Here is a 26,867-nt window from a genome sequence, read left to right as displayed (position 1 = left end):
GAGCAAAAAATGATAGGTACGTGCTGCCGAACGGAGGTGAGATGTTGTCAATCTGTACCTGTGAAGAGCTGTTTGACGTATGCACTAAACCAACTGATTCATCAGGAGTAAGAGGTGGGATGGAGAAGATTCGAAGTGACACACAAGAGAAGAGAGATCCATCCATTACTTACATTACTTCCAACCACTTAGTCAAGTCATTAAACTCTCCATTCATCACAAAGTCCCAGTCAAAGTGGTGGCTGCCCCAATTTCTACAAAGACTAAATGAAGGGGGCTGATAATGGAACAAGCTATGGATCCCTGTTATCTGCAGCTGGTCTAGATTACCTGATTGAGAGCAATCATCTCACGTTTTTACCAGCCATTCTAGAGTTTACCTTCCCTTAGCCTACACTTTAGATGGTCCAGGTTGCTTGCCTGTTTGGGTGACCCAGACCTTTATCTCCAAAATATCTTAGACCTTAGTTTCCCTATCTATGTAAGGCTTGAGTTGTTGCTGTTGCTGTTCACAATTATCAGTTGGCATGAAAACACCAAGAATTGTCCCAGTGAATCTTCTTCATTTTGGACATATTACAACTTTCTCTTATTGTGTAGAAATAATTCTAGAATTCCATTGAAATCAGGATCACTTTTGCCATCAGTATAGTAACTACTATATTTACCTGTTAGTTCATAGGCAGAAGGGGACCAAAGTGACCAGGTGGTGGTTGTTTCTTCCAGTCCAGTGGAACATTACTATGTCCCCATTGAAGTGTTCTTTGCTCTAAAAACAACACCTCTGATTGGCAGCTAGTAAGATTGTGGGGATGAGATGCAAAATTCTGCAAATGAGTCTCAGGGAGTGATAGTGAGAGGAACTAATCTCACTTACTACTTTTGCTGCCTGAATCCAGCACTACATGTCAATGTTTGATTCAGCATATACACTACAGTCTGGGGACAATGTTCAAGGACACAGGGTGGCACAGGGTGCCATCACAATGTGGGGACAGCATATTTATAGCTAGCATCAACAACATATTGCACTGCCCCTTCTGTGAACCAGATTTGATATTTTCCTCCTGATTAAGTGATCAGAAGCAATCTCCACACAATCCATATGTATGAGGTGAAAGAGAGGCATTTGTCAAATAGGAATATTTATCAAAGAATTGGTGCCAAATGTTCATGCCATTTATTTGTATTTTTTGGAACTAACTGTGCCCAATTCTGTTTTTCCATTTCTATCATATAATGGATTACTGCTGCATCTGGATAACTTTACGATTCAGTATGTTTTATGATAAGCAGCTCATGATAGAAAAGTCTGATTGCAGAGTCACGTGGTGTCCATTGGCACCTCATGATTCTTTTCCAAAGTCAAACTGAGACCAGTTCTCTGCCCCAGAAGGCATGGACATGCTCTAATATTTAGGGATACACCAAAAATTCTCCAATTGAGGTTTCAAAGACACACCAGATAGCACACCGCCAGTCCACTGCAGATATCTCTAACATCACTGGATCACAGAGAAGATTGTCTGTATCCCAGACCTGCTACAGAGCTCTTACTTGCTCTGGGCTATATGAAAATTGATTAAATTTATCTGATTAAATTGATAGATTTCATGGCATGACTGATCTAGTATTTAAAATAATAATACATTAATAGAAAGGAGATGTGATGAGGGCTAATAACTTTAAGTCTTTGATGTTGTTGCTCATCATTCCAATATCTCTGGGGTGCCATATTGTTTCTGATTTGCTATATTGTCTAGAGAGTGGAAATTTTCCACTTGGAAGTTCCCTTCATAGTGACTTTCAGCCCACAGGGGGGGAAATTAAGAAGAGGATGTGGGCAGCTACTGAATTTATCTACCCTAATTGTACACGAGGGGATGGAAATAACCACAGAATTGGTCCCCAAACACCTATCAAGCACAGTGTGAGATGTATATGAATTAGAACTCCATTTTTCATCTAGCCTTCATAAGCCCTCCTCTAATTGGGGACAAGGACGTTTTCTAGATTTTCTCTTATTAATGTCTGTTAATTTTACCTGTAAATTAATTTTACCTGTAAAGTAAACTGAACATAATACCTAGTAGTCTTCAAATTGTCTAGATATTTCCTTTTGCTTAATGCATATTAACCTGGTATGGCTGCAGATGTGTTTAGGGAAGGATCAGAGGAATTTTCTAGTATACACATGCAGTGGGATTGCCTGGTTCTTCTCAAAGGGTTCCAGTGCCTGCTCCTCACCTTTCTATGCCAGTGGCTGACATCAGGTTTTACCTAAAAGCTCTTGATTTTTTATTATATACTAATAAAAATATTTTATACAAGTCAAAAAACATGCTGTCATTGTCCATCTTTTTCATCCCTTATAGCTACTTTATTTGTTAGCTGTAAGTAACACATACATTGAGAAATCCTCAATCAACTACAGCCATCAATGGACTTTTTGATATCAAGTGTAGACTCTTTTAAAATATTTTCTTAACATATAATATTTATAACAGATTGTATTATTTTTGATTGACCATGGCATCTCCTACTATATGCTGCAGGTACTTATGGAGCCTTTCTTGAGTAAGAAAATAAATATCATAATGATCCAGCATTGAAAACAAACCATTGAATTTTTCTACCTTTAACTCTGTACCTATTGGCCAATATTCTGAATCAACTATAAGTAGTCACAAGAATTTTATTATTTACCCCATGTTAATCATAATTTTACCTGTAAAGTAAACTGAACATTTATTTAACCAATTTCCTTTTCATCCAATTACCTATTTAAGTTTATTTCCTGTTATTTTAAGATTTAGTCTCTTTTTGAAAATCCACACTTCAAATAGCCAATAGTTTGTATAGTCTACACCCTGGTTTCTCTGGATTTTATTAGGCTAAGTGAAAGAACATCAAGACCATTTGTTTATGGACACATTTGCCAGAAGTGAATTATGCCTTTAGTAAGTGCAAGTATTATAAACATCCTGTACTTTTTTTTTAATCAGACATCATGAATCTTGTTTTAGGCTTATCCACATTCTCACAAAATATTTATAAAATAACAAAACTGATTTCAAATTTCATGTCTCCAAAAGCATGCACCCAATTACATAATACCCTCCAAATCAGTCATAAAGAAAAGCAAATACTCTCATTTTCTCTTTATATATGAGGTCATGTGCAATAGTCACACAAAAATGAATAATTAAAAATGTGTAGAACAGCGCACCTCTGTTTTCTTCCATTAAATATGGTAAATTGCCTCTGACACTGAAAATAATATTATGACGTTCTTGTTGGAGATCATATGTAACTATTTCTCTGTATGTGCTTTGGTGAGCAGTGGTTAGGTTTCAAAATGAATTCATGAATAAAAATAATTCCAAATGGGTAATTTATAGTTAAATTGCTACAAATGTACTAGTCTGCATTGTTAAATATTTATGGGAAATGTGATATGAAAATTGAAACTGGCCATCTGTACCAGCTGTCAGCAGGTTGTAACTGCACAGAACTAGCGAAGTTTAACCCTACCTAGCAACAGAATTCGTTGCAGAAAGATATAGCAATAAGGTGGACAACTCATTTGAGAGACATGACTCCCAAGAGATAGGCAGACAGCAAGGAGGAGCCAGCCAGAGTTTCTACTTTCATAATTAGATCCCGTTCTGATTTTTTTCCCTCTAGCCAGATACATTTTAATAATCATGTATTTTAAGAGACACAAACTTCCATGCATTCTCCTATTCCAATCAACTTGTGTATCTAAACAATTTTATATGAGAACTAGGAGTTTTTTGTGGTGATAGGTAAGATTTTTATTGAACATGATCACTCAAGCTCTTAACAAATTCCCAAATATAAAATCAAAGCCTAGGGAAAGAACAGGCCAATTATAAACTGCCTAATTGTGTTCCTGAGAAATGTCAACACAAGTTAGTAGAAAAGAGCCAGATACATACAGTCTTCAGCTTTTCAAGTGTAACATTGGCTTGTGCAAAGAAGACTTACATTTTGTGAAATGATAAAGAAATTTAATATATTTTGAATAAAATATTTGATTTCATCAAAATCTATGACATAGGGTAAATAAAGAGTTTTCTTTAAAAACACACAAACACAAAATAAACTACAATTTAGGTTTAACTAGAGGGCTATGAATTAGCATGAATATATTAGCATGGATTGGGTCCAATGTTTATGGCAGGCATACCAAAACTTCAATGTCAAAATTCTCTTCCTTCTAAGAAAGAATAATCCCTTCTCCCCTCAAAGGGTTTTAAACTCTCCTGGAAAGGAGAATTCTCTTCTCTAATAGAATGAACTTGGGTGGACAATGCCCTCTTTTCTTACTGGTTGGCAACGGCAAAATCCAGCACGTCCAGCAGAGGACCTAGGTAACTAAACATAGCACACATCATATAATTCATAGTCACAGTCAATTATAATCTTTCATCTGGAGAGAAGAATGTCTTGAAAATGGGTCAATAATTTTCTGATTATTTTAGTATAAATTCAGCTTAAAACAGGTTATAATTGGATTTCAATGAACTTTTTTTCCTGAAAAGTTTATGCTATATTCAAACTAATGGAAGCTAAGAAAAGTTTTGTGCTTATTAAAATCAATGACAAAGGCTAGTGAAGTTTCCCATTTTCCATTATTTGGAAAACATTTTATGGGAAATATATGTGCATATTAGAAAGGTTAGTGCATCATGTGGCATTATGACTAGGCATTATCTATGGGAGATTCATGTTAGTAAAAATGGATATCTCACCTTCTGTCTAACTGACTTGTCATTTTGAGACAAGAGGAATGAAATTGACTCCAGGAAAACATGTTTTATTATAATGCAACTTGTCTTCTGTGATCTTACCTATTTCAACAGATATTAAAATAAATAGTTAAATAAATAAATAAACACTATTTATTTTAGATTTAAAGATCCTTAATTAGTAGAAGCTGGAATTGATGACTGATTCTTTTTCCTAAAAATTAATTAGATTTATCTTTTGAAACTTTAACATTGAAACTACAATTGGTAATTTATCAGTGACTTTTTATTACATAAAAATGATGGTTATTATTTGATTTCGATAATAGTATTAAAAAGTGTGACTTCTTTTCATATCATTGATAAAAAATTTGACCACTAAATATTAAACTGTCAATATGATCTAATATAGAGAAAGGAAGATTAATAAAAATTCATAATTTAGCATAGGGACTGTTTGTGTGTTACTCAAATATCATACATAAGAGCATATCAATTATTCAATCCATCTAAAGGTTTAGATAGTGGACAATATTCAAGTACGTTGTCAAGTGGAAATTATACTTTTTTAAAAAATCAATTCTCTAATTTTATATGAAGCATAATTGATTATTTACTAAAATCTCTTGGTGTGATTTACCTTATTATTTGTGACTCATTTATTCAATGTAACTCAGGAGATTCAAATGCAGTTAGCTAGTGACTTAAAATATTTTGTAAAAAATATTACCAGTGCTTTTTAAACTTAATTGCACCTAAATTTGGCCACCTAATACTTCGTTTATGTGCCAGATATATTTAAATGATGACTACGTCGTCATTTTCCCCATGGCAACACATACTCTTGCTACAAATAAAAGGATAAATTTAGGGGTAAGATGTGGTAAGTTGTTTTATCTATTCTAGACGTGTGTTCTAATGTGTCTCTTTGGGGCATGCATAAAACTGTTTTATGACACATATATGCATATTTATATATATATGCACGTCTATATACAGATACCTATGTATGTTAAAGCAGTTGTAATTTTCATACTAATTATTTGAAGATTAACAAATGACATAAGCAGATTAAACATTTTGGATGCATATTCAAGTATTTTAATCAACTTTCACCCTTAAATGTCTAATATGTGTTTCTCTGATTTTTTGATAATTTAAAATATACGTTCTTAAGATTTCTTTTTAATAAATGTCTTACAATCTTGTTCAAGTTGTCTACATGCTTAACTGATTTGAAGATACTTATCTCTTTAGTTGAATTTTCCCTGTAGACATAATATTTATTAACTGAGATAGCTGGTAACTCAGAATAAGTTCTAATGAAGGTTGTTCTCCAATCTAAATTTTCTATGGCAATGTGCAAATATGTTAGCCCAAATATTTGTAGGCTCTGAGTTTTTGCCTCCAGTAGGAGTATCTTTCTTTGACAAATATTTTTTAAGGAAAAGAAAAAGTGATTTAAGATACCTCTATGTGTTATACTTATTTCTTTTCTTTTAAATGTTCAAAAATCACAGGCTTCTAAATGTTTTCCATCCAGGTACACAATACGAATTTAGAAAATTAAAAAGTGGAGTCCTATACAAAGATTATTTTGTAAGTTGAGATATTTCAAGGAAAAATGATAGATTTTTCCATCATTTTTAGAAATAAATTTATAAATTTATAATAAATAATATAAATAAATATAATAAATAAAGAGATAGAAATACATTTTTATCTCTTTTGAGCTTTCATTCTTAAATATGTGCAATTCCTCCCTTGCTCTTCTAGTGATAATTTTTAGTATCATTTCGTTTCCAAGGCTTTTTTTTCTAGTAAACACAATTCATTAAAAGCTTCAGAAGTTGGCATTTTTAACACTCTGTTGAATTCTTTGGTTAACTATTTCCAATTGATTTGAAACAAAATGTAGACAAAATCCAGAAGACGTATTTACACAAAACTTCAAGGACATTTGACAAGAACGGTAAAGATTCTGAGGTTTTGCCTACTTGCAAGCTAGTAAGTTAGCATGTCATAGATTCACGGGTGGTGGAAGAAGATGCAAGACTCCTAGTTCGGAGAAGAAGAACCGTTTATTACTCACAGCAAGAGCAGTAGTCAGAGTATCATCATTCTGCTGATCTCCAAAACCCAATTCTCACTAGACAACACAAGGAGAACAGATGACAGCCATTTGCAATGGGTTGCATTACAGGCGATGAACCTTGAGCCTATGGAAGCTGAATCTTTTGTAATGGGCAGTATCCAAGCCTCCTTTTTACTTAGAGGAAGACAGTATCTCTGTCTTCCAGGGCTGTTTGCTATAAAAGCGTTCTTGAATAGAATGTCTGAAACAAATGGTAGTCAGTGCCTCCTTCGCAAAATGCAAGAGACCAATGGAGAATTGTCTTACAATATCTTTTTACCAATGTAAAGTTAATTTGCAATGTAGTTCTTCAAAGGCTCAAATATTTCTAAAATCTAATGGAATGCAAGTGCCAAGGCGAGAAAGAACACACAGCAAGCTGAAGCACCTTTTAATATTCAACATTAACTTTATAAAAATGTCTTGTGGTTCATTTATTTTGTTTACATGTAAAATTATCTATAAAGTTAGGCAATTTCTGCTTCTATTAAATTGGTAAAATATTGCATCTGCTTTGAACACAATTTTGAATGTATACTAAAAGAAATTTCATGTATATATTTGTCCCAACATGCCTTTAGTAAGAATATTATTTTTATAAAAATAATATGATTCCCCAAATTTCATATTTTCTTTGTCAACCCCAAGCAAATAATTGTATTTTCCGTGTTGTACTATTAACTATATTTACAATAGCACTCATAATATTATGAGACATTTTATTTACAATAAAATGAACGTTCAAAAGCTTTACTTTGACTCCATAAATTAGGTGAAAAAAAATTAAATCCTCACTAGGAAAAATAATCCTGATTTTCTGTTTGAATAATCTGATGACATTGATGTAAATCTGATATAATTTAACTATTTGAAATGTTCTTCTGGTACACATTAACATCTGTTATTTTCTTTTATATCTGCACACACATACAAACACAAAAAAATAAAAATAAAACTCGTAATTGAAAATAAATGAAATCATTTGACCTACATGAAAAATTATGTTTCACAGGGCAATATACAAAAACACTTTCTTCAAGTGTGCATGTTAAATTATTGTGATCTGCAACCTTTTTAATATAAGTAATAAATTTGGAAGTAAATACTGAAGCAACTTCAACAGATGTCTGTTTTTCCTGTAGTCTGTGATATTTTGATATCCCTATGATGTAAGCTACATGGCATCAACCTTGAGAAATAAAAATTTGGATGGCAATTTTTCATTAAACATGCTCTCCTCTTTCATTTCTTGTTTAGTTTATTGCTGTGCTGTCAAAAATATTTTACTACAAAATAAAAATCATTACTATGAAAATAAGTATAGATTAACACCATATAATAAACAATTAAATCACTATATAACAAGAACATTGAGACTGGTCTCTGTATACTCTATAGTTGAAGTACTCAGCTTCTATTTCCCACATGTATTTTATATATAGCAAATCTATACTTATCCTATTTCTCAACTAACCATCTACTGTGGCCTGATAGCTTCATGCAACTCACAGTGTTTAGCATGGGTCATGGGACAACCGGCTGGTGCATCAAGTGATGGGTTGAGGCAGCCGTGTGTAACCCTGCTCCCACTAACATCATAGACAAGAGTGAGTTAGCCTTCCTTAACTGCTCCTATCCGAGAAGATTTCTTTTAATAGTAAGCACCTTGAAAGCTATCCTTGAAGGGAAGGTTCTCAAATCTACCTGGCTTGTATTAATGCAACTATTAATAACAATACTTCATTCAAAACTGAAAAATTTTGGACAAAGTTTAAGCTGACCAAAGCACCAGTATACCCATAAAAAAGGATTGTCTCCAACAAACTGGAGTATATGTTCACCTTATTGAAATTAATATTGGCTTATAATTGACAGTAGTCACAGACGATTTACTTCGTATTGGTAACTATACATATGGTCAGTTAATGATTTTTTGCTTGCATTACGCTTAATTTCTATCATTATCGTCTTTTATATGTGCATTTCCCTTTATATATTTCATCGTGTTTCTAATTGTCATACAATGTATTTCTTATGCTTCCCAAATTCCAAACATCTATGAAGCATCGTCATTATCACTTAATGTGAGTGCTTTGCTCACTCACCAGGCTTAGAGAAATGTTACTCTAAATGAACTAGAATTTCTCATTAAAGTGAAAATAGCAAGTTCAGGAGTCATCAGAAACACTAGGGCATAAAAAAGTGTGATTTGGGTGAGAGAAGGAATGATGATTTAGAGGAGATTTTTTATAACAACAGGTGATTATGATATCAGGAAATTCTCTGTCTTCTGCACATTATCCACATCTAATCAAAGTCTAATTTGCTTTCGTCAAACTTACTAAATGTCTCACAAGAGATATTTCAGATCAAGAGATGAATTTGCGTTTAAATTTCAGTTCTAGCATTAATTAAGGTGTGACTTACAAATATTTATTTATTTATAAAATAAGATTACTGATGCCTACTACATAAAATTGCTTAGAGATTAAATGAGATAAATTATGTAAGCCATTTAATTTAGTACCTGGTTCTTATTAAACTTTAAATGGATATACATAGTTGTAATTCTTTTTTGTTTGTTTGTTTATTGCAGTAACATTGGTTTATAACATTGTATAAATTTCAGGTGTACATCATTATACTTCTATTTTTGCATAGATTATATCATGTTCACCACTCAAATACTAACTACAACCCATCACCACCCACATGTGCCGACTTAGCCCTTTCACCCTCCTCCCTCCCCCCTTCCCCTCTGGTAACCACCAATCCAATCTCTGTCTCTATGTGTTTGTTTATTGTTGTTATTATCTACTAATTAATGAAGGAAACCAAAAACTAACAACCCAATTGAAAAATGGGCAAAAGACCTGAACAGACATTTCTCCATAGTTGTAATTCTTAATCACCATTTTTTTTTTATAATTTTATTTATTTATTTTTTTCCCCCAAAGCCCCAGTAGATAGTTGTATGTCATAGCTGCACATCCTTCTAGTTGCTGTATGTGGGACACAGCTTCAGCATGGCCGGAGAAGCGGTGTGGAGAAGTGGTGCGTCGGTGCACGCCTGGGATCCGAACCCAGGCCACCAGCAGTGGAGCACGGGAACTTAACTGCTAAACCACGGGACCGGCTCTTATTCACCATTTCTGATTAATTAATTAATTCTTATGTACACTCCACCCTTTCCAGATTATGGGAGTATGAAAACACACTATTTCTCCATCCTATTTTCTTCACTGCTCCTCTCACTGAATTCATTCAGTCCTTCATCATATTTTGCCTATATTTTTGCTACAATCTCCAGTTTGATTTCTCTGCCTTGCTCTTTCACCAAGTCAGACTTCAATCTCCTGGCAGTTACCTTCCAAATTACACAGGTAATATCTTTTAATTCATATCATCAATAGTTTGTAACGATTCCTTATTACTTTTAGAAGTTAAACATCCAAAAATTATCTTCAGGCTCTGTGTGACTTTATAAGCCACTTTCATAGTCATTTATTCATTCTTCTGATTTAAGGTTTAGTGAGCACTCTGTAGGTGCCAGATTGAGTTTTATAAACTAAGTATAGTGAAATGATTTGGATATGGTCTCTACTCCAGAAAAGTTAATAAGAAAATCCACTTATTGAGTTATATAATGGATGTATGATGGGGAGGCTGTGGGGACATCAGGAAGGAAGAACTTACTCTGTGTAAAGTAGAGAAGAGGGCAGTTAGTATTATCCTTAGGGAAGGGATTATATTTGCCAGAAAAACAATATGTGCAAAGACTGAGAAAAACTAAAACTTATAGCTCTTCAAGGACAGTGTGATAGGAAATAGCAGGAGAAAATGTTATAAAAATTGGTTGGAGACAGATGGCATGTACTTTCGATAGTTTTCTTATGTAACGTCTAGGCACAAAAGAAGAGTGTGAACAAAGAGACCAATATATTAGACATAAATGATGAGTATAAGAAAATTGTCGTAATGCTAAAGAAAGGGTGAAAAATAAGCAACACATAAGTGATAGCATATTTTAGGTACATACTCTAAACTACTCATTGTATCAATCAAGGACAGCTGAATTTCTAAACCTGTAAAAAAGAACATCTCATTAGAAAAGTTAGAGGGGGTTTTGCAATTGATTTTTTTTTTTTAATGTATCAGTGAAAAGGGTGAGACTTTGCAACAAAGACCTCAAATACATAGTCCATATAATATTAGATGGATTTAGATCCAAATTTTGAAGGAATGTTTGAAAGGGTATACAGCATTTTAATATGCTTATGTGTTACATTTTAGAAATTGAGGTAAAATCCTGTGTGAAGTTGTGTTTAAATGACGCTCAAATAACAAGTAAAATCTTCAATTAATCTCATAGCTGGATGTTAGAGACAAGCTGAAACCATCCAAATGATTAACTTTGTACTTTCTTTTTTTAATTGTGGTATTTTTAATCATATAAAACAAAAATGACAGAATAAAATCTCTCTGCACTGTTCTCCTATTTAGTCATATTTTGATCTTGCATAAAAACAAAATTAGCACTCTTGTACAAGTTTCTGAATTTGGAAGATTATGTATTGCTCTGAGAATCTAACAAAAGTAAATTTTCAGTTTTTATCCTCACCACACACAAGACACTTCTGCATAAACCCACAGGAATTTCACATAGTATACCAATTCACGAGTAAATTCAACTTTCTTGAAGTCCTACCATTGTTGTCTTTGGGTTCATGGAATGAATGTTAAGAATACTGTTTTTAGAGGTTTAATTATGTTCTACATATGAGTAGATTGAAGAAAAAATTTTGTTTTAATTACCAATCAATAGGTGACTTATACCTGTATTAATTAAGCAACCTAACCAGTTATCTGGTTATTTATTCTATATTTGCTCAAGGATAAATGTAAAATAATTCATAGAAAATATCAAGCCATAAGCAGCTGTCCACCATTCGTTGATTAAGGACCCACTTCAAGGATTATCCTGGCTTTTCTTACTGAGTCTTTCTGGCACTGTGCTGCCCATAAGCACATCAGTAAGAAAATGAATAATGAAAGATAAGAGAGCTCTAATTCAAATTATTTGGTAGTAATTGATGCCCAAATAAACAAGATAAAATTTGCAGATCATTTAGTACTTCATCTATATATAAGATTCCTGTTTAATGGAGAGTTGTCTCAAAAGTTCTGTGATTGATTGCGATTTGATTACATACATTCCATACGCCAACTCTAAAATGATTTCATTTTATAGTCTGTTAGTCAGTGGCTTGCAGAATCAATTTGTTCTGCAACTTACGGACATGCAACTGTTTTTTTCTACTTTGATCTAGTCTTGGCCATTAGGTTTCCATTTTCTAGAGCAGTGTTTCTTAACTGGGGGCAATTTTGACTCCCTCAACCCTACCCAGGGGACATCTGGCAATATCTAGAAACATCTGAGACATTTTTGGTTGTCATCTCCTGGGGAGGGGGCTACTGGCCTTCTGTGAGCTGAAGCCAGGGATGATGTCACATATCCTATGAAACATAGAACAGCCCACCACAGCAATGGATTATGAAGATCTAAAGGTCCCTAATGTCAAGGTTGAGAAAGCTTGAAGTAGAACGCAACAGAGATACTAAGGCAATGATTCTTCTTCCCCTCATCCTCTTCTTGACTGACACCCAATAACTTGAGAATTCAGGAGATTCTATCCTCCAAACCCCTTTTGGCATGTTATATAATTAAAAACTTGTCAGATATTATTAAGTCTGCAGTTATTGGTCATATAGCAGTGGCTAATTGGCTACATGCTGTAATAACACTAATATTGCATGTAGAACACTGGATTAACATATGGTTTGCCTTATTAAGACAATATATATAGGAAATTATTCATTATTACGACTTACTGAAATGAGCACTGTTACCCTATCGCTAAAACTTGCATCTTATCATTTAAAAGTATATAACTTTATTGTTATTTTCAAATAATTCTTTCTAAAATTTTATACCCAAAAATGAAATCTATAAATTCCAGCTCAGTCTCGTTTGGAAAAAAAATAAATCTAGCTATGTTATACATCCCACAGAGATTTTGTGCAGTAATTTTCTTTTTTTCCCTGTATTTTCTTTTCTTTTCTTTTTTAATTGTCTATTGATGAAATATCAGAGGCAATTAAAGAAATTTTTACTCTCAAGGAGCTGTTGAACATTTGCGTACTAGAAGCCTGGGACCACAAAGCTTTGGTATCAGCAAGTTAGTAAACTCAATAATTTAGATGCAACCAAAGGCTATACATAGGTGGATATTTGTTATAAACTGCTGAGTTTTTGAAAAATATATGCATTCTTTTCTGAAATGCTTCCAAAACTTCAGCTTGCAAGTCAGGGCATGCTGGTGAGAGTTGGAAGCAGCTATTCAATCGTCACACTACCTTCCATTTTCTTTCCATGCTGGAAAGTACTACACACTTTCCCATACTTGAGGGAAGCTTTTCTTTTGCCTTTAATTTTAAGATTTCAGTTTCTTATTTCTCAAAAAACCTGCCCACTTGCTTGGTCCTAGAGATAAAAATAGAATATAACCATGATAAGATGACTCAGGCTATATCCATGTTTGGTTTCTATGTTCTAAATGTTGAAAGATAGTTTACAGAAAAGTTACATTAGAGGCATTTTTTGAGAAACCATTATGTTCTATAGCAGAAATCAAATAGCAAATCTACATCTTTTTGTTTTTTCCTTTTTTTTGGTCTCTGAATTTATTTCTACAAATGCTAAAAATGTTGAAAAGTATGTACACATGCCACAATTTTTTAAATTTAATATCAGATAATTCTGAGAAACATGGAAAAGACTTTCTTCCAAAGGTTTATGACAGCCAGAATTCCATCCCTCAGATTTGTCTAATGAGAATGCTACAACAATTAGGAGAACAGTGCAGTTTGTATACAGTGGCTGTGAGCTGCAAAGTTCTCACCTCTTGACTTTTAACATCATAAATGAATTGGATTTAGTTTTAAGAAATCATTAGTAGGTGAGAATATATGAAATTAAGCAGCATCAGTGTTAAATCTCATCCAATAAATGGTAAGAAATGCAACATAAACAATTGAACTATTTTTGAGTAGGTCCAATTTATTGTCATACCACAGTGTGGTAGGCTAGAATGCATTACTTACTATCAACACCTTCTGAAGAACAGTTATCTTTATATGTCAGTCTCAAGTATTCCAGCCACTTGGGGATCTCTGTTCTGTAATGGGGTAAAAATAAGACTTCAGAATCTGCCCATAATTAGACTAAATATAATTCTGGACCATTCAAGACAAATTACCCTAAATTGATCCTTTTATTAATTCATTTTTATTGGTACCTTGGTATCTGGAATAACGTTCCTAGAATAGCAAGCATTTATATGCCAATAACTGGAAAGGTATAAACACTATTGTACATTAATAAACTTTCATTCTTTATAAATTAACGTCTCATCAAAAATATCAACAAAATTTTCAGAAATAGTTTGGACTTCTGAAACTATGCTGTGATTCTTACTATTTGGATAGTCTTTTCCTACAACTTACTTGATAGAAGCTATCAATAAATGCTAGTGTCTTTTCCTTGTGAGGAATTGGTATAGTCAAAGGTTTTTAAGTCACCTGTATTTTGAACATGTGTGTGTGTATGGTGAGTGCATGCAAAATAACCAAATGACTCATGACTCACTGGTCAAGATAACTGACAATTTCAAAACAGGAGGAACTAATCCTTAAACGTATTGGCCTTTGAACTTTGTTCATGTTCATGTACTACGTTGGTTAGACAATGGCTATAATAACCAGGAACAGAGAGATTTGGAGAATGACTCTGCATCTTCAGAAAGAAAGTGTTCTAAACAACCCTTCTAGGGAAAAATGGTGACACTCAGGAGAACAAATTGTACTACAAGGCTAAGTTTATTGACAAGGATAATTGGATGTTTGTCGTTATCAACCACCTGAGAAGCCCGACTTCTGGGACACTTGTATGAAGAGTGAGTTCAATCTTGATTTTCTTCATTTCAAATCCCCAAAGGTTTTGATGCTTGAGGAGGAGAGAATGTGAAAGCTGGCCAACTGTCTATCAACTTGACCAGAATGACAGATATTCTTAGTGTGTTCCAGCTGCTATAACAGAATATCATAGACTGGGTGGCTTATGAACAATTGAAATTTATTTCTCACAATTCTGAAGATTGGGAAGGCCAAGGTCAAGTCACCAGCAGATCCAGTGTCTGGTGAGAGCCTGTTTCCTGGTCATAGACTACTGTCCTCACATGGAGGAAGCAACAAAGAAACTTTCTGGGGTCTCTTATAAGGGCACTAATTCCATTCATTGGGGTTCCACCTCAAGACCTAATCACTTCCCATAGGCCCCACTTCCATATACCATGACACTGGGAATCAGGTTTCAACATAAGAATTTTGAAGGGACACAAACTTTCAGTCTATAGCAACAGAAAATAAAGTTTTCTTATTCAAAATCTTCTAATGTTCATTTTCTACAACGTTTACTCCAACTTCATTCAGCATGACCAGTATAAATAATTTTAGTGTGCTTTGTTTTCACTTTAATTATCAGTTATAAACTTGATTTTGTTTGTCTTAATTTAGCACTCATTTTCTCTAGAAAAGTCAATTTAATATTATGCAAAAATATATAATGATAAATAAAAATTACAATAATGAAGACAGTAATAAGTTATATTGTTACTTAGTTTATTTATAAGGTATGATTTAGCTATTTTATTTTATAATGCTCTATGATTTACTTAGAGTCATACTATTTTTCATGAAGGATAAGTTTAATGTAATTTTACTCTCATTTACTGCTGGATATAAAAGTTTCCATTTTTTTAAAAGACAATTTAGATAAGAATTCTGAACTTTCCATTATAAGCCAAAACGCATAAAAATATTGATTTTCTTTACTAAGAAAATAATATTTTAAATGGTAATATATGAAATGTTCTGTCTAGACTAATAGCAACAACATAAATCATAGTTAAATGATTACTACCTATTAGATGATATCACACAGAGAAAAATTTACAAAATGTACAAAAAGATGAAGTATTTTCAGAATATGTGTTCTTAAAATTGTATATATATTTATTCCTGGCTTTATCAATGGAATAATTCTTTACGTGGAAAATCTTTTGCTCACAAAAGCTAATTATTTATTTCATGTTTGTACTTAAACAAAAGGAAAATCCATTTAAAAGTTTTCTAGATAGAGTTATTCCTAGAAGATATTAAGAGTTGTTAATTTGTAAGTTCTGATGTTCTTAAAATTTGAAGACCATGGCAGAAGATAACCCATAAAAATATGGAAACTAATTCTATCCAATATAAAATTGTTCAGTTTTTAAGGTGCTGAGGCAATGTTGCATAGTTCACAATAATTGTTCTCATCACTTATATCAGTGCTGAAAGTGTGATATGAATTCAATAGAATGATCTTTATTACTTATTTTTAACACTCATATTATTTGTCTTTGTTTCAAAACAATTAAATGAGTGTATGCGACACTCGTTAGACAATGAGTTAAAAATGGTCCCCTAGACCTTTAGACCTTCATGGAGTTCAGGACACACTACTCCAAAATGTGGCACTTTAGCATTTTGAATATATTAAGCTGAAGAAATTTGAGAAAAAAGCAAGTGCAGGAAGGACTCTCTGAACTTCTCCCGCTCTGCTTCCCTTAAGCAGGTCATAAGACCCTCACGTGAAAGATGCTCTCATATGTAGAGAAAAGGGACATCATTTTCTCCAAGATGGAGGGATGCTGAGAAGCATCTGATGGAACAGGCCTTGCTAAGCTTCCCCCAGTTTACCACACTTAGTTCATACCCCTTTTGCCCTATCATAATCTTCCATACTTTCCACTCTTCATCAAACTACCATAAAATCATTCAGGTTAAACCACTTCTTTGGGTTTTCATTTCCTTCTGAAGGGTCCTGTGTCACATAAAACTTATATTAAATAGATGTGCATGCTTTTCTCTTGTTAATGTGTCTTTTGTTACAGGGTTTCCAGCCAAGAACCTACAAGTGTAGGAACAAAAGACATTTTTCCTCTCCTACAATTTCAGGGAGTAGTCAAATTCAGAAAACTAGGAATGCACAAATGGTGGAAAAATGTTTGATTTTTTTCTCCATCAAAATGAATATTAAAACAAAAAAGAAATTTGTTTTTATTCTCACCTTCATTTAAATCTAGATAAGTGACAGGGGAAGCCTCATTCACCCTTGAGACCCCTGGAATGCTAATATTCTTATGAGAAAATTAAATGACTTATCTTACATACTGGTTATGTGAACAAGATGAGGGCATCTCAAAAATCCTTCTCTCACATCTATGGAATACTGCGGGCACTGGGAGAGTGTGTCCTTAGTGTTCTCACTTGGAGAATACACGTTGCCTGAGTGTGGAGGAAAGGAGAGCCTTCCATAGCCGCAGCATCAACCTGTGTGAATGAGTACCTGTGTACTTCCACTAGCTTATTAAATTCATACATATTTAAGGGTCTTGACCGTTGCAGACATTTGATATCTAAAACTGTGAGAATGGGATGGGGTTTTTTTTCCTTTGCAAACTAACACATCACTTGTCTGAAAAATATTTCAAATATATTTCCTTAGTCACATGTAATGCAAAATAATTAGTTTGAGATGAAAATTACTCATAGATACTCTGAAAAAACAGGTTTGTGTATTCACTGGATCGATTTCCAACTGTAGTACTGTAAATGTGTACATAAATACCAGAGTCACATGAAGAACATATATTTAAAAATACAAATATCTCACTCAGTTATAGACTATCAATCTCCATACTATATTGTTCATTACAGTTCATTACAGTTATTATTACTCATCACTGCCTCATGTGTATACTGGTATTGATACCGGCTCAAGACAAAGTTGACATAAGGGAAGCCATATTGTAGAAAAGAAAAACTCTATTGTAACTTTGAATGACCTCTGACAACTAACCCAGCTGGATATGCACCCCCCAGGAGATCTAACTGCTCTGTAGATTTTACGACCCTTGCTTGTGCATGCACCTCCCAGCTGCGATAAGATGATAACTTCTTTTTTTTGAGCTCCTTAGGAATGTGATGACTCCTGAACAGAGAATCTATGCTGATAGCCATCATCAGTGAAAACTGAAAGATCTGGTGTGGCACTCCCAGTCTGTAACACCAGAAGGTCAACATTCCTAACTCCCTCCCCAATAACAGAATGGCCTATATAACTGCTGTAAGATTTCAAGCCCCCTTTAGATGGTTCTTTTGGACACGAGTCAGCCATCTTCCCTGTTGCTAGCAAGCTGTAATAAAAAAGTCCTTTTTCTCCTACCACCTTGCCCCTTGACTATTGGCATGTCTTGCAGTGAGCAGAAGGCCCCACGTTGGGCAGTAACAGTATCAGTTATAAAACTACTCTTAACAAATCCTTGCAATACTTTAGCCAGGATTCCTGGGTAGGTGATTTTGAATTTAAAATTTGATATTTTATTTTGTTGTCTGTAAAATAAAAATTTTAATAAGATATAACTAATTGCTCAATATTTAATCATTATGCTATCACCTTTTCTGTATTTTAATTTCTGTCTGATTTTTAATCAACAGTGTGTTGAAACATCAGCTTTTAGTTTCTTCCTATAATTTATAAAGACCTGAGATGCATTACTTACTGCTTTTACTTTTTCTTTCCTTAAGCATTAAGAATCCTAATGGATCTGTTTCCAAGAAGGTTGAGGTACAGAAATTAATGATTCCATGTAATAAAGTAAAAGACTTAAGAGAGTGGAATACTTCTCCACAATTGTTTTGCTGTTACCCTTGTTGTCATTTTGGTTTGATTATTTCTCCCCTCCCTGCACTGACTTGCCTCTACTACCAAGTTTTGCAGAATATCTCAGCAAATATTAGGACTATGTGAACGTATATGATACACAAATGTCTATGGGTGTGTGAACCTGCATATGCAGATTCCCAAGAAGCCCTCAGGAAAATAATTTAGTACTTATAGTAAGCAAACTTTACAAAGAGACAGGCCTAGGTCTGAGCCCTGGCTCCTCCTACAAGCCTAGGAGAGTTTACTTAAATTTTCCAGATTCTTGGTTGGTTAACTACTCTGTAAATGAGAGTCATGATCTCTGGTAATGGTAGACCTATTAAATGATAAAAGAAGGAGGAAGTCCTTAACTCAGTGCTTCAGGCACTCAATAAACTTGAAAAATGTCTTTTAACATCTGGGTTTCATATTGCTGGTTCCTTTGAAAAAATTTCCAGATTTAGGATTCTCTTGGATATTCAATTAGATTTAGTCATTGTAACAGCTCTTTTAATTTATTTATTTTTCTTCATTTCTCATATATTATGCAGTGTAACAATGATTTAGAATTCTGACATCTAGGCATAAATTGATGCGTCTTTGACAATCACTAATAGTTATGGAATGCTAGGGATCAAGAGTCACCTTTCACAGTAGCTGATGTATTTTCATTTATCACTAAACATGTTTAAATTAGAGTTAAGTTTCTTATCTACTATGTGATGTACAGATGTCTACTATATTATAATTTTGTGTGTCTTGTGAAACATTAAAAATGGTAGCAACAACAAAAGTTTACTCATCTTATTTGTGAATTTTATAATGGTATAACAACTTTTGACTCCAATTAGCCAAAAGATTTCCTCAATTTGTCTCGTAAGTTTATTCATTTAACTATTATAAAACATGAAATAATTACATATAGTTAGCATTATCTGTCTGATTATTTTACAATAATCTGGTGCATTTGATGAACTAGAATAATTAAAAGGGATCACAAATGATTATTTCTGTAATCTCTTATCTTTTTCATGTTTAGTTAAGATTTTTTTTTTTTTTTGGTGAGGAAGATTGGCCCTGAGCTAACATCTGTGCCAGTCTTCCTCTACTTTGTATGTGGGATGCCGCTGTAGCATGGCTTGATGAGCGGTGTAGGTCCATGCCCAGGATCCAAGCCTGCAAACCCCAGGCCACTGAAGCGGAACACACAACCTAACCACTGTGCCACAGGGCCAGCCCATAGTTAAACTCTTAAAGTTAACTTTTTAGCTACGTGATATTAGCTACATTGAAAAACCTGAATTGTTATTCTAACTTAATATGTATGAAATGCACAGAAGATTCAGAGAGTTTTAAAAGTCCATGCAATGAATAACCTATAGAACAAGGCGTCTTCTTTCACCTGAGGGGAAAAAACAATTCAATCAGCAGTTAACTTCTGTAACCACTCTAAATTTAAAAATAGGTAAATAAAATAAATAAAAGGAAGGAGAAAGAGAAACAGATAGAGATACAGATAGAGAAAGAGACAGAGACAGAGGTAGAGATAAGAGGAAAGATGGTAACAGACTTTATTGCCGCATATTATTCTTGCTATACTTTGGTATATGTTTACTATTTTTCTGCTAATGTTTTTCTGGTTCTCTTTTTCTCATTCAGATATTTTCATATATTGTGCATCCAAATGTGACATGCAACATTTATTTTCATACTACTGAGAGAGCATTTCTTTTCCAAATAGAGGAGATACTAGGAATCAACTACTCCCCGGAAAAATAAATAATAATAATAATATAGCCTCAAAAGAAAAAAAGAAAGTATAACCCTATAGGTTTTCCTAAACTTAATCAATTTTCTTTGCTACAATAATTTAATTATTTTTTTCCACTGTATGTTTGTTTGGAGCTAAAAGCTGTTGAGGAAAAGTAAGAAGACACAGATGTAGATATACATGTACATATACGTAATAATGGGGGGGAAATAACAATTCATGTTATGTTTAATTTTATTGAAATTGATGAAACTTTGAAAGTGAAATGGATGTTTAGTGGAAAGAAAATAGTTAAATATTCAGCATCTTCAAAACTTAAGGCAATAGACTAGGAGAATTGTATTTTACTCTTGACTGTGCCCACTGATAGACATATTAGGTTGCAAATAATGTTTTAAATGTAGGCCCTCAAGCACTTTAATCTATGTTTGGTTATTTTAAGAATATTAAACAGTTGTTCGTGATATTCTAATTCGTTTGCCAAATCCAGTAATTTATTTGGTGCTCATAATTGAAACAGAATATGTAGACACTGAGACATCAACATAAAGGCAAATCAGAATTTGCTATGTGGATAAATAAGGGAAACTTACTTACTTAAAGGTTCTATTCTAGAAAATTTATAATACACACATCTGATGGAACAGAGAAATAAATTATTGACCAGTAGAGCCCTCAGTGGGCTGATAATATTTTTAAGCATTATCAGATGTCATACACCATGAAATTTTCATAGCACTTTGAGGCCCTGCTGGGAAAATTATTGTGTGTTTCACAAAGTTAACAAGCTTTACTTTATTGCAGTCAGCTGTGCAAAGCTTTTGTACGCTGTCCTTTCCCTGCCTCTCCAATATCACATATACACAAAATTCCTTTGATTTTACAGTCCTGTAATTTATAGAAGCCCACCAAGAGAGAGTTTCAGTGAAAAACCTCTGAATTAGGGATTTTGACCATTCTCTTTGTGTGTGTGTGTGTGTAATTTCTGGAAATAGTAAGTTTTCTGAAGAAAATTGAAGCAACATCAGAACACGGAGAGAAATGAGGTATTTGGATTTGGGGGTGTGTTTTCAGAGGACTGTTTTAGACAGGGTGTTTAGGAAATACTTTTTCAGAATGAGTTATTTGAGCAGAGACATGAAAATTCTTAGGAAAAAGCTATAAGAAAGTTGGAGCAAAAATGTTCTAGTCAGAGTAAATAGCATGTTCAAGAACTCAGAGGTAGAATTTAGCTTAGTGTACTCAAGAAACTAATTAGTCAAGGGTGACCATGGCAGAAAAATCAGTTGAGAGGTAGACGAAGCCAGATAATATAAGTTTTTGTAGTCTATGATAAGGAGCTTGGGTTTTATTCTAGTTGTAAAGAAAGTTGTTGTAGGATCCCGCCCAATTGAATTCATGATATGATTTATATCAGCAGAGACCATTCATGATGTTACAGGATAAACTGTGTAGAGGAGGGGCCAGAGCTTAAGTATGGAGACTTTAGAAATCCATTGCCATGGGCTAGGAGCCAAAGATAATGGTGGCTCAGCCTCCCATGTAAAGGAAGAAGAGGTAAGATGAAGAGGCAAAATTGGGTGAATTTGGGGTATAGTTTAGCCATCAACACAACAAATGTAGTAGAAATATGAATGAGGTCTGAAGAAAAGAGAAGATTCAGCAATATTTTTAGTCCTAAACAACTAGATGGATGTTGGTACGGCTTATGTATATGAAGATACTGAGAAGAAACAGGATTATGAATAATCTGTGGTTGATATATCTATTTACATCAAAATGGAGCAGTCTAGCAGGAGTTGGTTATAAACTGGATATGTCTCACACACACACACACACACACACACACACACAGTGGCCAACTCTGGAGATGTGCATTTGGAAGGATGACATTTGCAGTTAAGGGACTAATGAGATCACCTAGGGAGTGAATATAGATAGTGAGGGAACACAAACTAATCCTTGAGTACTCAAATATTTAAGGAGGAGAGAAAAGGAAGATGAAGCAAAGAAATGGAAAATGAACACTGAGTGGAGTGAGTGGAAAGCAATCAAAATTGGAGTTTCCTGAAAGATGAGTTTAGGCATTTCAAGAAGACAAGGCCTTACATTGTGTTACCTGTTTCTGAAAGACCAGGATGTTGAGTAGTGAGAATTGACTATTTAGTTTGGCAAAATGGAGGTCATTGGCAAGTTTGACATATTTAATTTCAAGAAGTGATGGGAACACTTCTTCTCTGAATTTTGAAAAGCCTGAATTTTCTCAGAGTGAGTGTAAGAGAGAATGATAAGCTATAAAATAGAAACAATAACCAAAGACGACTACGTCAAGAAGTTCTGTTATAAAAGGAGTAGAGAAGGGGACAGTGGTTAGAAGGGGTTAGGGGCCAATGTAGCATTTTTGTTTTGGAGTTTTTGTTGTTGCTTTTGTTTTGTTTTGGATGGGAGTATGTTTGTGAGAAGTTGGAGTGATCCTGGAGAGATGTCAAATCAATGCTTGAAGAAGAAGAAGAAACAGGTAGAATCAGTTAGATACTATGCAGAAGTGAAAGGATAAGATACTATGCAGAAAAGAAAGACTGGTTTTGAGGTAGGATTAAAAACAATTGATCCAAAGAGTAAGGTGGAGAACCTGGGAACAGAGGCTGAGAGGACGTTAAATTTGATTTTAGGAATCTGAGGTAGTTCACTTCAAATTTCTCTTATATTTCAGCGAAATAAGAAAAAAGTCATCAGCTGAGAATGTGGAGAGGGGGAGGGTGGTAGGAGTTTTATAAAAAGAGGAAGAGATGCGCCCTGGCTTTTTCAGAGAACTGAAGATAAGAGTGATAAAGACATAGACTGGATGATTAGTTATTGGGACTTATTTGAGATTTAAGATCATAAAGTGGGATATGCATTTTTTTCCAGCATCGAAAAGTGAGTGTATTTAACCATACTCAGCTTATAACAGAGCAAATGAGCAAGGGGAATAATAGTTAATGCCGTAGCATGTACAATGAATTGGCAACAGAGAAAGTTGATTGAAGAAAGGGAGAGGAACTTTGTCTTGTAAGAATTAGAACCAAGGTGCTCCATAATCATCTGGCATCTGCTCAATATTGTACCTATAGTTAGAAATGTACTTGACAGAAACTGCAGGGATCTTCTGGATTCTTCCTTTAAAGTTGTGGTCAACTGTGGCCAGTTGGCAATGAAACGCTTCAGCAGAGAAATTATACACATCACTTCCATTTACAGCCTACTGACCGGAACAATGCATATGTCCACCCCAATCACAAGACTACTGGGATGTGCGGTAGTTCATGTGCTCACAAAGAGAGGAAAACCAGGTATTAATGAGGACTAGTAACCACAGGAGTTGAGAGTGTATACAAGGGAGAGGATCTCTGGGATAGACAAGGAAAGAATTAAGGGCAGGATAACAATCATAGATGATGAAAAAATGGCATGGTCAATGTGTTGGCATTTCCCAAAGGCATAGAATAATGACTGTAGCAGTGAACCAGCCAACTGACGTGAGAAAAAAAAAAACATGTGTGGAATGTTTAAGTGCCATGCATTGGAGGTTGTGCAATTATGGTAACAACAGGTTTAGGAATTTACATTTTCCTCATTTTTTTCTCCCACTTACTAGCTTTGTGGCCTTAGCCAAATTAATTAACAGTTTTATGTTGGTTCATCTATCTGTAAGTTGAGGATTCAGGGGACCTTTCTCATAAGGCTGTTGTGAAGATCAGATGTGACAACAAACACAAAAAATCAGTATGTTTTATTATGTAATATGTAATCAAAAATAAAATCCATTAGTACTAACAGAGATAAAATGTTAAAAGTCTAAAAACACATGGATTAGCTTTATCTAAAGATAAAGGAAGCTGGAAACCTAGAGAAACTGGCTTAGAATATCCCTTTAAAAGTAATGATATTTATTTTGAGATGAAGTCAATTAAAATTTGTGAAAATGACTGTTGTTAGATATCTAGAGTACACTTTGATGTTTTAATTTGCTACTATTGGCATTCCCTAAAGCTACTTGTCATTTTTGGTTTTTTTTTTCCCCCAAAGCCCCAGTAAACTACTTGTCATTTTTAAATTAGATTCTTCAAATAAGTATTTTTTGTACCTAGTTCAAGTGTTTAGAAATTTTGTATTGTTTTCATTTATCTTGCCAGCTCGCTTGGAATAACCCTTGCTATAACATGGACCATTTTGTTACTCAGATCTAAAAAGGAAAGAGCAACATTTGTTCAGATGACTGTTTGCTGATCCTTCTATTTATCTGAAGATTTATTACTCTTCAATCATTGAGTTTATTCTTCTATGTTAATAAGTATGTGCACGCTTGTGTGTGTGTGTTTGTGTGTGTGCATGTATGCTGCCGAGCGTACATACTTGTGTTTTCATAAACTACTTGGCAATGATTTCTTCTGGCTAGTTCTATTTTGCTTGAACATTTCTTAAACAAACATCATTCTATAGATAGCCAAAGTATCTACACAAAGATCTCAAACAAAATCAGATAAAGATATTAAAGGACAATATTGAATCTATTTCACAAGTATATTATATCATTATTTTACTGGAAAAATATACATGGAGAGTCAGATTCAGAAAATAAAGCATGAGAAAAAATAAGAAATGTTATTTAGAGATCAGCACTGTTGATAATATTTTTTGAGATATTTTTAGTTGGGAATTCTCCTGTGCCTACGTGAATACTCTGGCCTATTTCCCTAGTCAACTCCAATCCTTCTCTGTAACGTACACCCAGGCACTGTAATACTCTCTTTGGAGCTACACTGTTCACATACAAATAATTAAACAATTGTCCATCTAAATTCTATTTTGTTAATTTTTTGACATACATACAAAACTACGTGGTTCCTCAAATTAAACAAATTGAAATATACTTGAGGATGGTAGGCATGAGTTTAAAAGAGGAGTTAAATATATCGAACTTTATATAATTGAATGGATAATGAAAGACAAAAACCAATAAAATTGATTACTTTGTGAGATCTACAATTCACTCTGGCTAACATGGTCTGTGAAGGACTTTTGCTGGAGAAAAGATTGGAGGTGATATCTGAAAAAATTAGCAGAATTGAATGAGTGAAAAGGAAGTAAAATATGAGTTAGTATTAAAATATTCTCTTACCATTTCAAGCCAGCTCTCCATTCCCAGTTCTTTATTGTTTTTGCAGGTCATTTTGCTCTTGTTTCCTTTCCCTGCTCCTCTATACACCTTGTTCTTTCCTTTTCCAATCAGACCCCTCTTTTTCTTCATCTCCTGGTGTAATACCGAGCAGTACCTTGTTCTCTTAGGTAAATACTTATCAGAATGGTGGCAGTACCTTAAAATGCTGCTGGGCACATGCAAACAGGCATGTAGATAACTTAATGAAAATACTTGTGGACCAAAGTATACTATTAACTAGAATTTTTCAAAGGCTCAGTTAGAGAATTTATTTGCTCAAATATAGGATTATTCTCTCAATATTTTATCACTCAGTTACAACTTTTGGTAATTCTTTCTTCAGATCACAGTTGCCTTCCCAACTCCTTATTTAAATAGTTCTTCTTGAAATCTGAAATGAATTGTTTCTCTACACTTTTATATTGAACCTTTGTCAGAAAAATTATCTGAAACTTGAACACATACAAAAAGTTGGGCCACACATCTTTTCAAAGTTTATGGGAATTAAGGTCACCCAAGGATTATCTAGATTTTATGAGACTGTATTTAGTTCTATTCCCTATTTACTATTGATTAAAGGTCTCAGACTTAGAGAACAACAGGTTAATTTGTAAATTTTTGTCCAGTGGAGATGCAAATAATCTGTGTCTAATGGACCAAATATCCCTGGAGATAATTTATATCTTGTTGGACATTAAGCAGGTGCTTTTTATCTAACCAAGCAATTTTGCCATCTTATAAGATTTTTAGTTTCTCAAATGCTATTTGAACCAGTAATTAAATAATGTGTTAAAATATTTGATACACGTTCAGTTTACATTTATATGAGAGCTATGATTTGATCTTCTTGACAATTACATTACTATATTTTAACACCTTTCAATAGCTTGTATCTTTCCTATCCTGACTTTTCAGGATCTTTGGCTCCTTTCTCTGCACTCTATAATTCTGAACTACTAATAGTTTGTATTATAAAAGTCAACATATCTGTTCCCATAGTTTTAATTTAAGATATGAGAAATACCTGACAAGGACAGTGGATTCTGTCCCAAACTCTTAATCTGGCAGGTGAGGCTTCAGTTATAAAACACATCTACCATTCCTTAAAATTTTCAGTTGAT

This window comes from Ceratotherium simum, chromosome 10 (assembly GCF_057802395.1).
Source record: "Ceratotherium simum simum isolate JZ-2026a chromosome 10, ASM5780239v1, whole genome shotgun sequence".
NCBI classification, from domain to species: Eukaryota; Metazoa; Chordata; class Mammalia; order Perissodactyla; family Rhinocerotidae; genus Ceratotherium; species Ceratotherium simum.
The sequence above is the reverse complement of the archived record's forward strand: the minus strand, read 5'-3'. Positions refer to the sequence as shown.